This window comes from Topomyia yanbarensis, chromosome 3 (assembly GCF_030247195.1).
Source record: "Topomyia yanbarensis strain Yona2022 chromosome 3, ASM3024719v1, whole genome shotgun sequence".
NCBI lineage: Eukaryota > Metazoa > Arthropoda > Insecta > Diptera > Culicidae > Topomyia > Topomyia yanbarensis.
In genome coordinates, this window is record NC_080672.1 from 373,139,943 (window position 1) to 373,152,285 (window position 12,343).

Genomic DNA, 12,343 nt, shown 5'->3' on the forward strand with positions numbered 1-12,343 from the left:
TTTGCTTTTGATATATACGAATTGCATAGCAGTTGTATAACTTTTTTGTTCAAAGAGCTACAGATTCATCCTCTTCAAACATGTGTGTTTTATCGCGCTGAACAACATTGTAGAAGACTAAATGTAAAAATTATCGTAAAAAGTTATATTTGAAAAACTGTTTTACATTTCTTATAAAAGAAATGTATAGAATTCGCTCAAACTTTCAAGATTTTTTCCGAGGCCCGGAGGGCCGAGTCTTATATACCAATCGACTCAGCTCGACGATTTGGGACAATGTCTGTGTGTGTGTGTGTCTGTGTGTGTGTGTGTATGTAACGGACAAATTCTCATTCGTGTTTCTCAGCAATGGCTGAACCGATCTTATCCAAACCAATTTTAAATCAAAGAACTAAAAACAGTATGAACGCTATTAATTTGTTTTTGATTCTGATGTTTAGTTTCCAAGATATGAATGTTTGAATGCGTAAAAATGGCGTTTTTGCAGTTTTTTTGAATTATCTGCTGAAATTGACAACATAGATTAACAATTTATATGTTTTTAGACAGCTTTAACGAATACCTTTCGAACAAGCTATAGATTGTTAAAATCGAACTATTATCAAAAGAGATATTTAACATTAAATGCGGACGAAAGATTTTTATCATTTCCCATTGCCATAAATATGACCAAAAACATGTAATCTATTATTAACGCCAAAACGGCTTATTTTAGGTCAATAGTATCTTCGGAGAATTTAATGGAGGCAATATGCCCTTTCTTTTGGTATTGTGCTTTTACTGATTAATCCCCCTATGAGTGAGATATTTTCACAAATTTTCTTGGAAGTGATTATATCGAAATGATATCTTCAGCAAATTTGTAGCTCTTACTTTTGCGAATAACTTTACTAAAGACTTTAAATATCTATTTTGAATACTTTAAAAGTTATGGCTTGTTGTTTGTTGATTACTCTTTGTCGCCTATTTATAGTTCAATATAGTAATAATCCATTGAAATAAGCTAAACATTATTTCGATAAAACGAATTTTGTATTTCATTTTACTATCTACAACCGCTAGAAATAATCACCGAACACTTCCAAGTTGTCTGGAAGGAACTTGATAACTTATCAGTACTAAAATGTTCATTTGTGCGAACCTTCTGACTGCAATATTTCTAACTTATAACCATCGGATCGATCTGAAACATATCGGAAAATGAAAGCGAAATAAATAACTCCAAGCAACGGCGTAGCCAAGAGAAGGTTTTGGGGTACACCATACAACCCTCCCTCCCCCACCACACCCAAAAAAAAAATTGGATTGAAGTTGAAAATTTATTGATGCTGACTGATTTAATTCAATATTACAATAACAATTATCTGATCCGTAGATTGATAACCTGTTGTTGTAAACATCATGAGGACTTTTGATAAATTGTCGGAATGGGGCCCTGATAAGTAACTGATCTATTGGTCTTGATTTCACAGTTGTCTAATAGCATCAATATCAAATTCCTGCCTGAAAACATTCCAATAGAAAATTCCAGAGTTCTGTAATCAATCATAATCCTCAGATTTATTTTCAAATTGAGCTCGTTTTTGTAGAAATGTACTGTAATAAGGGTCTTTATTTAATAGGGAGCGAAGTTAAAATTGATTTAATGTCTATGAAACATAGAACTGCTCACCAAAACATTGCATAACTTTCAACATTTGCTAAAAATGTTCTTGCCTTTCTCATTCACTCTAAAATGCGTCAATCTAATCCCGACCCGGAGGGCCGAGTGTCATATGCCCATCGACTCAGTTCGTCGAGATCGGAAAATGTCTGTGTGTATGTATGTGTGTATGTGGAAAAAAAAATGTGACCTCTGTTAATCAGAGATGGCTGGACCGATTTGCACAAAGTTAGTCTCAAATGAAAGGTACAACCTTCCCATTGGCTGCTATTGAATTTTTTATTGATTGGACTTCCGGTTCCGGGGTTACGAGTTGAAGAGTGCAATCACACAGCAAATTCCCATATAAACTGAAATGAAAAATTTTCAAAATCAAATTTGTATTTTTGAGGCCAAATGATTTTAAAATGCATGAAACATTGAGATGTTTGACAAAAATTGACTTTTTTGGACTTTGGTACATTTTTGCCTTTCTCATATAGAAAGGTTATGCAATCACTCTAAAAATCGTCAATCATACCGGCCCGGAGGGAATATACAGTGAGGGGTTGCTACTTTAAAATTAAAACTAGTTTAAAATTTCTTAACAATTTGAAAATTTTCGGCAGGACCTGGACCTCCCGGATCTTTCTCCATGATCCGTCGCTGGTTTCAAGCGATGTTTCAGTATCACAGTATGTTGATTCATTGTATGTATGTGCAAATCGTACTGAACATGTAATATTCATTTCCACCATTGTATTGAACATAACCAGCCATGGAATCTTAGTCTATACAAATGAGACAAGCACAATTGCACCACTAGGTGGATTAAAACAGGTTTTTTTGGGAATGCGTCGAGTTGAGACGAAAACGTAATATGGTTAATACCGAGGATAACACTTTCCGAATGTAGAGAGAAATTTATGAAAAATGACGATTTCAATTCGACTCTAGCATGTTCTGATCGATTTTGATGAGCATTTGATTTTTGTTGTATGACCAATTATATGTATAGGTCAAATGTTTAAAAACAGTAATTTAAGGTCAAGATAGCATCATTTTGAAACCGCCAATTTCGGAGGTTTAGTATCTTCGATGAGTTTTACAAACGTTAAACAGCGCATCATTTGATAAAATAATTTTGACGGTATATCGTCCAAAAAGCATTTATGGTGAATTTTCTCAGGTTAATATTCATGACTACAAAAAAGTCTCAACAAATTCGCTGAAGACACGAACTCTGTTACTATTTTCTGAAAAATTAATTCTGCATAATTTTAAAACTTCAAAAATTACGGTTTCGGAATTATGCCGTTTGGACAGTATGATCGATTTTCACCAAACCGAATTTCTGGCTACGCCGCTGACTTCAAGCAAAGTCGTTCTACACTCGTTCACAAGAAACTTCTTCGAATGCTGAATATCTATTATAATACATTGAAACCCCGATTTTATCAGCCAAATATGAACATATGTTTGAAGAGCACTAGCAGACGAACAAGACTGAATTGAAGTAAATCCTTTCTTGAGCATGTTTTCCTTATCATGAAGATGGAAATATGCAAAAATAAAAAGTTCATCATAATCAGAAATAGTTATCAGACTACATCAAGGGACGGGAAGAATATTTTAACAGCTTCAGTTTATTATAAAGAAAAAAAATTGCCCGATTTAGTCAATGTCCCCATTTTGTCAGCCTAAAATACACCATGAGATTGATAAAAATGGGTCTTTATTGCATGTATTATTCACTGTATTTCACATTAATAGGTACATTTCATTTTTGGGGATTTTTTTATTGCATCGAACTACAACAATTTTTAGGTAGCTTTCAAGGGGTTATTTTATAGACTTCTTCCAAAATTTGGCGAACCTATTCCAATTCGTATACCAATTAATTGGTATACTTAAGGGTTTATATGTTGCAGATAGAGAAAATGCTGAAATTTTCAGCTTTTTTCCCACACAATATTACGAAAGCTTATTAAACAATTTTTCCCAAAAAGTTTGTGAAAATTATAAGCTATTTGAAATTTTTTAATAGTTTAATTTTTTATTTAACCGTGATTTTTTTAATAAATAGTGACCATCGCTTCACAACGTAGTCTATTTTTCATGGCTTGCGATGAGCACGATCTCTCGAATTGCTGAACTGAAAATTATGCAATAGAAATAAATTTTAGTATTCTTTACAGATTTAACTCGCCGCGTAGATAGCTCTGAATTAGACCCGCTGGTGCCCTAAGACGATTTCGCTAGATTTTCAGAGCACTGTGCACCCAGTGCATTAACGCAAGTGACGGAAGGTTATCGAAAAGATTCGTGAAAATGAAAATTCCAGTAATGATGATGATTTTCCCTAACGGTTCGTTTTCGAGAGGTTTTTATTTGTTCTTTGGCATTAGGATTAGCGATAATAATTCAAATCAAGGATACTACTGGGAAGTCACCTTTAGAAAAAGTCGATGTCGAAGTAAAATTTGGAACTATGCACGCATGCACTTCAGAGGTAGCGTGATATCAGGAGCTGCGATTTCATTTCAACGCTTTTTTGTGAAAAGGGCGATACTTACAAATGCTCTCTTGCTCTCTTAAACTACAGCAAAAAATGCAACGGGCGAAACTGTATTTTTGTTTGTTTATTTAAAATTTCGCCCTCCACGCTCCATGCAAACAAACAGGGCGATACTTTTTTGCTAACAGTTTAGAGGCGAAACTGTTATTTTTGTATGTTTTTTTTAAGGATTATCAAGCTGATACCAGCTGTAAATAGTAAAACCGATTTAATCCACCTAGCAGTGAGATGAGACATTTCTTACACATTTCACTATTGGATTAGTTTGCAGAACTCACAAGAAGTATGCACCCAACTAGAGGTGGGATGAAAACAGTTTCTAGGCTTGCACGAAAAAAATCTCGAATAAACTGAATAAATTATAGAAATCAACAAAACGAACGAAATAAAAAAGTAAAGCAAAAAATGAAATAATAGGTTTTTAAATTCATAAAATGAGTAGAAAAATTAATGTAAATCAAAATTATAATATACACGAATCAAATTAGATTAGGTTATTAAATAAAAATTAAGATTATATTTAGATATAGTTCTAAGATTAATAGAATAAATTGACTCATACTAACAAATTGAATGAAATAAAACGAATAACTGAACATGAAATGCATAAAATTAAAGATATGAATAAAATGAATCAAATGAATCAAATGATTCAAATGATTCAAATGAATCAAACGAATCAAACGAATCAAATGAATCAAATGTGTCAAATGAATCAAATGAATCAAATGAATCAAATGAATCAAATGAATTAAATGAATCAAACGAATCAAATGAATCATATGAATCAAATGAATCACACGAATCAAGTGAATCAAATGAATCAAATGAATCAAATGAATTAAATGAATCAAATAAATCAAATGAATCAAATGAATAAAATGAATCAAATGAATCAAATGAATCAAATGAATCAAATGAATCAAATGAATTAAATGAATTAAATGAATCATATGAATCATATGAATCAAATGAATCAAATGAATCAAATGAATCAAATGAATCAAATGAATCAAATGAATCAAATGAATCAAATGAATCAAATGAATTAAATGAATCAAATAAATCAAATGAATCAAATGAATCAAATGAATCAAATGAATCAAATGAATCAAATGAATCAAATGAATCAAATGAATCAAATGAATCAAATGAATCAAATGAATCAAATGAATCAAATGAATCAAATGAATCAAATGAATCAAATGAATCAAATGAATCAAATGAATCAAATGAATCAAATGAATCAAATGAATCAAATGAATCAAATGAATCAAATGAATCAAATGAATCAAATGAATCAAATGAATCAAATGAATCAAATGAATCAAATGAATCAAATGAATCAAATGAATCAAATGAATCAAATGAATCAAATGAATCAAATGAATCAAATGAATCAAATGAATCAAATGAATCAAATGAATCAAAAGAATCAAATGAATCAAATGAATCAAATGAATGAAATGAATGAAATGAATGAAATGAATGAAATGAATGAAATGAATGAAATGAATCAAATCAATCAAATAAATCAAATGAATCAAATGAATCAAATGATTCAAATGAATCAAATGAATCAAATAAATCAAATGAATCAAATGAATCAAATGAGTCAAATTGATTTAATTCATCCAGTGAATACAATGAATCAAATTAATGAAATGGATCAAATTAATAAAAAGAATGGATGAACAAAATGAATAAAGTAAAAAATAAATGAAATGCATAAATAAAACAAACGAATCAAATAAACAAAATGAGCTGAAGTGATAAAATGAATAAAAAGAAGAAAATGAACAGAATGCATTGATTAAAATGAAAAATTTAACAATGGTAAAAGGTTATAAATTAATATAAAGAAATAAATTGAATCAAATAAATTATTTGGAAGAAAAGATTGAAACTGAAAAAGTAGTCAGATTATTAAAATGAAGAAACTGAACAAAATGAATAAACTGGAAAAAATGAATAAAATGCATACTATGAAAACAATGAATAAAATAAGTTAAATGAGTTATGAGTAAAATGCACAAAAAGAATAAACTGATCAGAGTGAATCCAAAGAATGAAACGAATAAAATAAGTAAAATGAACACAGATGAACAAAACGAATAAAAAGATGCGGAATGATATAATTAAAATGAAATCGTCATATATTTAAAGCTAAAAATATTTTTGAATTAAGAAAATGAATAAACCAATCCGGTACGAATTTGAGAACCATTGCATCAAAAAGTTTTGAAATGTTTTTGAAAATCCCATCTTCTGAGAAAAGGCTAATAAATATGCAATGGACTTTCTAGGGCTTCCATCTTTTTTTGGTTTTATTCTTTTTGTTTTCATGCTTCTTTACTTGACGGCGTCGTTTTAAGATTATCTGGTGTTTCTACCTTATTATTAGACCATATTTATTTATCAGGAACCTGGAACGCTCAATTTGCTTTGGAATTCGAAGTTTACTTTTTGGTCACATATTCCCGAAAAAAAGATTTATGTACAGAATAAAATTTACTGGTCCAGTATTTTAACGCGCAATTGAATATAGTAAAGTGAGACAAGGTCACATGTGCTTTCAAGCCCCTTGAACAGAGAACGACAGAGGGAGAATGCGATTCGTGAATGAGACAGGTAGATATTTCAAAGTTTTTATTTGCATTGAAGTAAATAGTGTGAAATGTCTAGGCTATGTCGATAGCATAAAAGCCGTGCATTCAGTTGATTGCAATGCAGTCTCTTTCAATTCATCCTTATAGCTTTCATATTGTTTCGTTCGGAATTCTCGTGCAGGAAATATGGATAAATAAGTCCTATACAGACCAATTCTGTGAAAAATAAATGGTTCAAACTACGCAGTATATCCAAATATGGACGACGATAAGTTAGAGGACACATTGTAGTTGCATCCCCCATCGAGAGTGGGCACTTTGGGAGACTTCTTTTCCTGGATCTGGTTTGTGGATATTTTTGGTCTTTGATCCGTTATTTTTCATGAAAGTTCGTACCAATACAACGAATGTGCAGCTGATACAACTCATGGTTCATTCGCCTGCGCAACGTTCCGTCTTCCATCTGCAACACCTTTCGTTCGAAAACTCCAAGGGTGCGTTGGTCCTCCACGAGCATAGTCCAGGTCTCGTGGCCGAGAGGACCACCGATCTAATCAGCGTCTTGTAGATAATCAACTTCGTGCGGCGGCGAATTTTGTTCGACCGGAGCGTCCTCCGGAGTCCAAAGTAGGCACGATTTCCCGCCAAGATCCCTCTCTGAATTTCTCTGCTGTTATCATTGTTGTCGGTTACCAGTGAGCCCGAATACATGAATTCGTCGACCATCTCGATTTCGTCACCGTCAATCCGAACTCGGGTGGGAGGTTCACATTGTCGTCTCTAGAACCTCTTCCTCTCATGTATTTTGGCTTCGAAACGTTGATAGCAAGTCCAATCCTGCTGGCTTCAGCTTTCAGTCTTTGAGCATATATTTCATTCAAAATTCAATAGAGATACGAATAGTTTAAATATCGCACGTGGAATGTCTCTTTTGAAAATTTTCATCGTCATACTTTCATATTACCCAATTAAGCCAAATATTTTTCGGATATAGCCATGAATTTCCTTAATTATAGTGTAGATACAGGCTTTGAATACAATTGAATTAAAATTGAGTTGATGTAGCAGCAGACAAGAAATAGTTTTGTTTTCTCAAACCTTCGCAATTACAATTAATAAATATTTCAGATTGGCAGATTATCACACAACTTAGAAATGGATACAGAAATAGCTAGATAGATGCGATACAAGAGAGACAGAGAGAGATGGGGGGGCGTGTGAGGAATGGCAAATGATGGTTAATGCAGTGACATTATTTTTATAGGTATATTATTATGATACATTGATTCCTTTCATTCTTGTCATAATTAATGTGAGTAGTAATTTTTGTGCCATAACCAGTATAACCTAAATCTTGTAAAAGAGCTAAATTTTCGCTAGATTTTTGGGCCTCAAACATACAGTTGCTTTCGGTGACGCCACAAGTATAATTATATGAGAAATCTTTTATCTCACTACTAGGTGAATTACTTGCTGATCTGTGTATTGATATAACATCCAATATTTACCTCATGATTAAACGCAATGCCTAATCCAAGGGATAAATACTAGAACTCACTGTTTCTTTATCAACACATTATTTTGTCTTTGAAGTGAACTTATATATATTGATTTTTGAGAAATAGTTCATTTATTATAAAGGTAATTCACAAAATGTTCTCAACATCGAATTCCTTGAATCACGTAGATGTGTTTTTATACCCCGATATTCAAAATCGGTTTAGTTTTGCCCCTAAAACACCAGTAAAGCAATACTATGTATGAAACAATCTCATTTTTAGCTAGTGGAAATTGGTAAGCGAGGACTAGAAATACAAAATGTTTAATATCTCCGCCGCTCGTGCACGGATTTAGACAATCTATAGCTTGTTAGAAAGGTATTTTAACAAGCTTTCTTTTTATGTGCTGGACAACATTGTATTGTTCAAAAGTTATTCGCCAAAAACCTGCTGTGTTTTCACAAAATCGCCCATATCTCAGAGAGTAAACAACATATCGAAAATCAAAAATAATAGTGTCAAATGGCAACGTTAGGCCTTTCATTTGAAACTAATTTCATTAAGATCGGTTCAGCCATTGCTGAGATAATTACATGACATTTTGTACATACATACATACACACATACACACACACACACACATACAGACATTGTCTCAATTTGTCGAGCTGAGTCGATTGGTATATGAGACTCGGCCCTCCGGGCCTCGGAAAAAGTTTTCAAAGTTTGAGCGAATCCTATACATTTCTTTTGTAAGAAATGTAAAAATGATCGCTATTGAAAAAATACGGACGAAATCGGTGGTGCAGAACGGTAGTCATTGTAAAAAAAACGTAAGGGGGAGACTTCAATGCTGATAGGTGGGACCGAAAAAGTAAACAATCGCCAAAGGGGCGATACTATCATTTTGTCAATTTCAATAGCAAAAACAAATTTTAATTTAATAATTTCAAATACTTTATAAAGTTTTGGGTTTCAATCACTGAATCATGCAATCTAGGATGTAAAAAAACACAATAGTTCTTAAATAGGAAATAAAACCAAGTCTGGAAATATTCACTGTTGATTTTCTTTGAATGGTATCACTGCTAGTATCGCCCTTTTCAAGAAAAAGCGTTGATTTCTTAGTTCTCAGTCGCGTTGGAAATTTGAGTAAAGTATAAACTTCAAATGGATTCAAAGAAAAATTTCGATTTTTTTTGGCTCAGTACAATATATAACCCCTTTAGGAAAATTCAGTTTTCCCACCACAATATAGATATTTTATTAACAGAGCATTAACAATAATTCGTTGGTATGTCTATTTTATGGGCCATTTTTTCGCTTTCCCATTGATTTTGTTTGAGATTTCTAGCACTGATGTTGTCCTATGCTGATTTGAGTCCTGCCACTATCCCATGTAGTATGAGTTATCAAAAACATCGCGAAGCATCAAGTTCTAAATGTTCTCAAACGATATAATATCCGAAGAGAGTGATAAGAGTTATAAGAAATGTCTCATCACACTGTTAGGTGGATTAAAAGCGTTTTTAAGGGATATATCGCAAGTAACCCTACATATCTCGCTACTGTTGCTGTGTAGAGCTTTAGTATCTTTAGCAAAGTTCTCCACAATAATGTTTTCTAGAACTTTGCTGAACACCGCGAGCTTGTAGCTAAATTATTCGGGGAAATAATTTTATATCTCACTTTTAGGGGAATTAATAACTCAATTCATTATATTAAAAGATGCATCTATATATACCTAGAAACTTCTTCGAAGAAGTCCAATCTCCAAAACCAATGGTTCAAGAGTTATTTAAAAATCGCCGGGACGCTTATACGATTGCGAAATCGTGGGCGAAGGTATGCGTGAACGATCGCGTTTGCGATCGGCTTCGTGTTATCGCGAAAAGCTCAAGCGTCTATGCGGTGTAATTCGCATTGTTTCTGTCGCGTTGTCGCATACTAGCGCGTTTATGATTTCGCTCGTACTATGGCGTTTAACTAATGGCTAAACTTTGGCTTGTGCAGATAAGTGTAGGAAAAGCATGCAACATGTAAAAGGCCCAATAAGCCCTCCCGGTCTTCTCGATGTGTCACTATAGAGGCTTATTGCAACCAACATCTTAAAGCAACTTTCTGTTATAGATCAATATGCAAAGCTATATTTATGTTCATATATTTTAATTCAACAGCTTCTTTTGGTCCCTTTTCTAATTATTAAATGCGCACATTATGTTCTCCTAGCTTTCTAGCTGACAATCCGATAGAAAATCCTTCTACCGACTAAATCGGTTTGCGTCGGTACAATCAGCCTATGAAGTCGACTGATAAGTCAACATAAAATGACATTTATTGTGAGCCGTGTTTACCAACACTGCCATTAAGCTGTGAAGCAATTTTGGTGAACACCAATGTGGTATATATGAGTGTTGCTTATGTGTTTGGCAACCAAAAATATGTAAACAATACAGAAGCACAACGGGTCGACGTTATAGCGTTCACACGTTTCGGAACGGTATGACGAAAGCAAGTCGATTTATTCTGTGATCACTCACACCACTCATGTAAAATTCATTTTACGAATACCAAAGTGCCATCTTCGCTATACCTGTGTATACAACATTGGGTTAACATGGCTCACAGTAAAAGTCAATTTATGTCGACTTGGTAGTCGACTTTGTCAGCGTGCACAGGCTGATTGGACGACTATGCCACCAATTAGTAAGTCAATTATTACACCGACTCTTATGGAAGTTTAACATGGACGTCTGCCGATGCGACAACGAGAAGCAATCTGAAGAAATCGTTCTATTTGATCCAATTAAATCGGTATATTAGTTCTCGACAAATATATGATTACGGCGTAAAACTGTAAACTGTAAAAATTCTCTTTGAAAGGAACCGTTACTGACCGATCACAGTTTAGAGTAATTAATGAAAGAGAATACTTTTCTCTTTTGTTTTCTATAACGTTTGTAATTGGCAAGTAACGGTTTGTCCGGAATTTCCATCCAAAGTGAATTTTGACAGTTGGCTTCTACGTCCTAATCATACACTCAAAAAAAATGTAAACTTTTTACACACTGATATGTTTATCGGGATTAGACAGTTTAGAACTGAATCCAGATCTACACAGATTAAATCTGGCGATTAATATGTTGACGAAATTTTCCATCGACGAAACCCAACTTAGTCGGTTAATTGATCGGTCGACCTCGAAGCACCCGCTTTCGTCGATCGTTTGGAAAATGTATCAACTGGCAAATTCTCTGACAGTTCATTAACAACCACAGGTACACAGTCAAACCAAAGGAGTTTGGTTTGTTGGCGTCACAAAATACCTAAACTCAAACAATTTTTGCAGTGTAAAACGTTTTGTTTTCCTCACGAAATAATTTGACAATTTTCTCCCCATCTTTTGATTTAGAAATAATTTACAAAATCTTGTTTTAAATAAAGGAGTGTCATTCTAATTCATTGTTTTTCTTTCTTAATTTCAGGTAAGTCAAATACAACAACAGTCGTAATTTTTTTGTAAGTAGTAGTTTTATTGTTTGCCATTTACATTGTTCGGTTAGATTCTTGGAAACATCCTGCAGAATAAAAGACTAAATTGCGTATGACCTAATGACCTAAGTGGGTCATTAAGTTATATGCTGTCTTTTTCATTACAGTTGATGTTAAAAATGCGTGGTCGAATTTGATTTCCGCTTTTTGGTACGCAAAATGAAACACAAATTCTTAAAAAACTGGAAGAATCACACCTTCTATTGCTGTCAAGGATGCTAACCCATGTGGCTAAAACCATTGTCAAGTAAAACCGATAGTGTCAAGCAAGCAGGGATGCCAGGTACACAGATTAATCTGTGTTGTTACGGCATTTAATTAGCAAGGGACTGGAAGGTATATTTGTCAATATTAAGAGCCATAGTACTCAAGGAAGAGCAAGGAGGTGGAGGAAGAAAGTTTAGAAAAGCATGGAATAGGGTCATATGAGCAAGCTTAGAGTTTTTCGGCAACGTAACCCTTT

General features: G+C 33.4%; 1 protein-coding gene across 10 annotated transcripts in view; it reads left to right on the forward strand.

The window, feature by feature from the left end:
• Positions 1-12,343, forward strand: part of LOC131692520 (high affinity cAMP-specific and IBMX-insensitive 3',5'-cyclic phosphodiesterase 8) — a 591,531-nt gene that overhangs the window by 310,894 nt on the left and 268,294 nt on the right. The window lies entirely within an intron of this gene.